General features: G+C 43.3%; 1 long non-coding RNA gene across 1 annotated transcript; it reads left to right on the top strand.

Annotated features, from left to right (window-relative positions):
- The first annotated feature begins 3,048 nt into the window (after window positions 1–3,048).
- On the top strand, window positions 3,049–4,869 carry LOC127033844 (uncharacterized). The gene is made up of 3 exons (XR_007769231.1): window positions 3,049–3,282; window positions 3,683–3,865; window positions 4,820–4,869. It is a non-coding gene; the product is annotated as an uncharacterized LOC127033844 (long non-coding RNA).
- Window positions 4,870–5,659: the final 790 nt, after the last annotated feature.

Raw genomic sequence — 5,659 nt, 5'->3', positions numbered from 1 at the left:
AGTGCATAAACTGCAAGGGGTACTTCTCAATGGTGCTGCAAGCACTGGCGGATCATAAGGGACATTTCACTGACATATCTATACCTATCTCCTAGGACTGGAAGGGACCTTGAAAGGTCATCAAGTCCAGCCCCCTGCCTTCACTAGCAGGACCAAGTACTGATTTTTGCCCCAGATCCCTCAGTGGCCCCCCTCAAGGATTGAACTCACAACCCTGGGTTTAGCAGGCCAATGCTCAAACCACTGAGCTATCCCTCCCCCCATCATCAACGTGGGTTGGCCGGGAAAGGTCCATGATGCTCCCATCTTCAGGAACTCTGGTCTGTTTGAACAGCTGCATGAAGGGACTTTCTTCCCAGACCAGAAAATAACTGTTGGAGATGTTGAAATGCCTATAGTTATCCTCTGGGACCCAGCTTACCCCTTAATGCCATGGCTCATGGCATTAAGGGGTACAGCCTGGACAGTAGTAAGGAGCTATTCAACTGAATGGTGGTAGAATGTGCATTTGGATGCTTAAAAGCGCGCTGGTGCAGTTTACTGATTCGTTTAGACCTCAGCGAAACCAATATTCCAATTGTTGTTGCCACTGCTGTGTGCTCCACAATATGTGTGAGAGTAAGGTGGAGACAGTTATGGCGGGGTGGGAGGTTGAGGCAAATGGCCTGGCCGCTGATTATGCAAAGCCAGACACCAGGGCGATCAGAAGAGCACAGTAGGGCATGTTGCACATCAGAGACGCTTTGAAAACCAGTTTCATGACTGGCCAGGCTACGGTGTGAAAGTTCTGTTTGTTTCTCCTTGATGAAAACCTGCCCACTTGGTTCACTCTACTTCCCTGTAAGCCAGCCGCCCTCCCCTCCCCCCCTTTATCACTGCTTGCAGAGGCAATAAAGTCATTATTGTTTCAAATGTATGCATTCTTTATTAATTTGTCACACAAATGGGGGGGAACAGCCAAGGTAGCCTGGGAGGGGTTTGGGAGGAGGGCAGCACCGGGTGGGATGGTGAAGGAGGGAAGGACAAGGTCACACTGCACTTCAAAACTTATTGAATGCCAGCCTTCTGTTGCTTGGGCAATCCTCTGAGGTGGAGTAGTTGGGTGCATGGAGCGCCCCCGCATTCTTGGGCATCTGGGTGAGGAGGCTATGGAACTTCAGGAGGAGGATGGGCGGTTACACAGGGGCAGCAGCAGTGGTCTGTGCTGCTGCCTTTCCTGCAGCTCCACCAGATGCTGGAGCATATCAGTTTGATCCCCCCTGTAGCCTCAACATTGCATCCTTTACCTCTCATCTCGCTTATCCCTCCTATCCTCGCATTCATTTTCTGCTTTCTTGGACTCTGACATTCGTTGCCTCAACGCATTCTTCTGAGCTGTTTCAGTGCAGGAGGACTGCATGAGCTCAGAACATTTCATCTCTAGTGTGGGTTTTTTTGCTGCCTTATCTGCACTAGCCTCTGGGGTGGAGATGATGGGGGAGCATTGAAACATTTGCAGCTGCGGGAGGAAAAAAGGGAGAGTAGTATTTAAAAAGACAGATTTTAGAGAACAATGGGTAGACACTTTCATGGTGAACCGAGCTGTTAACATTACATAGCACATGTACTTTTGGTACAAGGTGGCATTTTGCCTCTTATATTGAGGGCCTGCTGGTTTGGTGTGACAGATCACACACACGGGGCAGGGCAACAGAATTTAGCTTGCTGGCAGCCATGGTAAGCCATAGTCTTTCGGCTTCTTCAACTTTCATAACATGTGGGATTGGTTTCAAAAGCAGCGCCCTCCTTTCCCATACCAAGCACCCATTGGGTTGGCCATTTAAAAGGAGGGGCTGTACTGGCTGCGAATGCATCCCAAGTCTTCAGGGCAAATGAATCATTAAACACGTTTGCTTTTAAATCATGCATTATATTTACAAAGGTACACTCACAAGAGGTGCCTTCTCTGGCTTCATGGTCCGTGAGCCTGCTTTGGGAGTGTAGGGAGCGTATTGGCTCCAGGGTGATAAACAGTTCCTGGCTGTTGGGGAGAATGGTTTCTCCACTTGCATGCTATGCACTATCTTCATCTTCCGCATCCCCAAAATCCTCCTCTCTGTTGCATGAGACTCCCTCCTTGCAGGTGTCCATGGACAGGGGTGGGGTAGTGGTAGGGCTCCCCCCCCTCCTCGACTGCATGCAGCTCATCACAGAAGCGACATTATCTGGGGCTCTGACCTGAAGCAACCGTTTGCCTCTTTGGTTTTTTGGTAGGCTTGCCTGAGCTCCTTAATTTTCACACGGCACTGCTGTGGGTCCCTGTTGTAGTCTCTGTCCATTATGCCCTTGGAAATTTTTTCAAATATTTTGGCATTTTTGTCTTTTGGAATGGAGTTCTGATAACATGGATTCGTCTCCCCAAACAGCGATCAGATCCAGTGCCTCCTGTTCTGACCATGCTGGAGCTCTTTTGCGATTCTGGGACTGCATGGTCACCTGTGCTGATCAGCTTGCCATGCTGGTCAAACAGGAAATGAAATTCAAAAGTTCATGGGGCTTTTCCTGTCTATCTGGCCAGTGCATCTGAGTTGAGATTGCTGTCCAGACAGAGCGGTCACAATGGAGCACCCTGGAATAGCTCCTGGAGGCCAATACCGTCAAATTGTGTCCATACTACCCCAAATTTGACCTGGCAATGTCGATTTCAGTGCTAATCCCCTCGTTGGGGAGGAGTACAGAAATAGAATTGAAGATCCCTTTAAGTCAACAAAAATGGCTTCGTCATGTGAACGGGTGCAGGGCTAAATCGATCTAATGCTGCTAAATTCGACCTAAACTCATAGTGTAGACCAGGGCTTAGACTTCAAAACTGTATGCCTGTACCTGGTGCTTTCAAACAACTCTGTATAGAACGGTGCTCACTCTTGTCAGAAGAGTTGTTATTCTGAGGAAGCGGTGAAGAGTTGAAGGAAGGTAGTGTCTTTGTACTCTTTATAGTGTTTAAGCATAAAATTTTCAAAAGCAGCTAAGTTGATTTTCTCTGAGACTTAAATTCTTCAGTACCTAAGTCACTTTTGAAAGTTGGACTTGGGTACTTTTGAAAATTAATTAAGCATAAATGCTTTAAATGGCTGTCCTCAAGTGTGTAATATGTAGACAATTCCAATTTAGAAGTCACCTATATTCGTTTCTAAATAGGGCAGTGTGACACCTGTTGATGCACACAAGATAGAAGATGACATCAAGAAAATAATGCTTTCTGACTTGCAAAATCTAGGGCTCAAAAAAGATATGGAAATACAGGTACTTTCTCCTTGCCACTCATTGCATGATTAAATTTATTTTTGGAAAATAGATACATTTCACTGTCAGCATCTTCTGTGTTGTTCATATCTATTTCTTGGACAAGTCACTTCACCACTGTATGCCTGTTTCCTCACCTGTGAAATGTGGATAGCAATCCTGGCCCATCTTGTTAAGAGTTGTTCCATCTGTAGATGGAACTGCTATAAAAGGGGTGTGGGTGGTATTCTAGAATTGGGTATTCCTGGCATCAGTAGTATACATCTTATCAGCTCTAACTGATACAGAATATTTATAGTATATAGATGCTCTTTGTGTGTCCATTAAATAGTAAACATGGTAAGTTATTGATGATAAGTATTAATGTTAGATACTTTAGTAGTATGGCTTTTCTTTTCAGGGTACAGTCACAGAATTCAGGAACCCAAGTGAATTTTACATACAGGTCTATTCTTCAGAAGTTGTAGAATATATCAGCAAACTTACTGTGAAACTGAAAGATTGTTATGCAAATATTGTTAACCAAGAGGAATATATTCCTATCAAAGGGGAAGTTTGTGTTGCAAAATATTCTCTGGATCAGGTAACTTTCTTTTATTTGGGGCTTGGTAAACATTTTTAAAAGAATGTGGGACTGTAAATATCTAAATGTTTTAAATACCTTTTAAGTTGTGTGTGTTCACTCAGTTTTATATATTCTGTTTTGTGTTGCATGTAACTCCCATTGTTATCAGCACTTGCATCGAGTGATGAATCTTTTGTAGCATTTTGAAAGTGGGTGTAGCTTATACTGTACTCTTGGACATTCTGAATTCCAGCTTTGTAGAAATTCTTGTCTTTTTGAGAGAGTTTTCTTTGTCCAAGAGCAGATGATTTTCATGTATTTTTTTTAAGTTCTTTGTTAATTTTTTTTCTTTTAAACAGACCCTAAGCAAGTCAAAATACTTACCAGGATGGACTATCTTGCTATTAGTACAAAGGGACAACCTGCAAATAAAGGCTATACCTCAATTTTTTTTAACCTTCGTGCCAGTCATTTGACCCTCCCCATTTACTTCTGAGTCTTAGCTGGTGTGTGGCCTGACTTGCCTGACAGCAATTCTGTTGTTAGTAAAAGAACTTATTCCTCCCCTTCGTCATCTTCTACACTTTCTTCTTTCCTCCTCCTTCTTCTTTCTCTCAATGCTACCAGACTCTTAGGCTGTTAGAAGCATTGTAATGATACGTGGTGTCTGTCTTGGGGGAAGGAGATGGAAATTTCTTTGGCGCAGACTTGCTGTGAATCCTGAATGTTTTTTTGCTTTGAAATGAACCTTGTCTTAGTGACCGAACTAATTTGTTTTCAGGTGGCTTTTGCCTAAAACTATTGCTATACGAGGAATCTTTTGTTCAGTTGTTACTTCAGAACTGATCAATATTTTTTAGTTTGTTGCCAATGTGGTGGAATAAAAGTAATTCCTGAACTTATTCCTTTGTGGCAATATCATGAGTGTGTAGTTGTGTTTTTACATCCAGAATATCATTTGTTCACGTGTAGACCTGGAACAGAGTACTGGTAAAAAAGGTGGATATCTTACAGAAGAAAGCACAAGTGTTATATCGATTATGGCAATGGAGAAAATGCTCCACTAGATTGGATTAAACCACTCCACAAAGACATTGAACTGTTTCCTCCCTGTGTTAGTATTTCTTTTAACTTCTAACAGCTAGTTGGGTGAGCAAAAGTTGTATTTAAAATGAACAGTTTGTCAATTAAATCACTGTTTCTAGTGGCATGCTATAATTGCAGTTACTACAACATTTTGTAAAAAGATAATAATGCAAGGGTAGTTTGGTATCATTCCTTTTCTAATGATTATATGATGTTGTCATGGTACAATTACACATAATTCATGACATAGTCACAATAAAAAATAGATAACTTCACCATATGATCATGGCAACCTTGTGCACCCACTGCCATGCATTAGCAGTTAGCTTGTTTTGAAAATTCAATCACTGATTAACAGTTAGTTGGTTCAATTTGATCTAGTCCTGTTTCCTCTTTGAAACAGGACTAGATCAAATTGAACCAGCGAACTTAATCAGCACTTCAATGCGAGGGAGGGGGATACCCTGTCCTCTCTGTCATTCAACATAGAGCTCCTAGAAGGGCAGGGCTGGGTTCCCTGTGGTGGCAGCTCCCATTTTCTTCCTTCTTGTAGGTCCCCTGGACCTCAATTTCTCCTCCTATCTTCCCCTGGTTTTCCTATTCCCTCCCTAGCTGGTTGCTGGGACCTGTTACCTGCACTTGGTGCTTCACTGGCAGGGTCCCAGTCTCCAAGGGCCTAGTCTGGAAGCCCCTTCGTCCTAGCAGGAAAAGCGTGCTCTGGCCAGT

The sequence above is a fragment of the Gopherus flavomarginatus genome, chromosome 13 (assembly GCF_025201925.1).
Source record: "Gopherus flavomarginatus isolate rGopFla2 chromosome 13, rGopFla2.mat.asm, whole genome shotgun sequence".
In the NCBI taxonomy this organism is placed as follows: Eukaryota; Metazoa; Chordata; order Testudines; family Testudinidae; genus Gopherus; species Gopherus flavomarginatus.
This window is presented reverse-complemented; position numbering and strand designations above follow the sequence as displayed.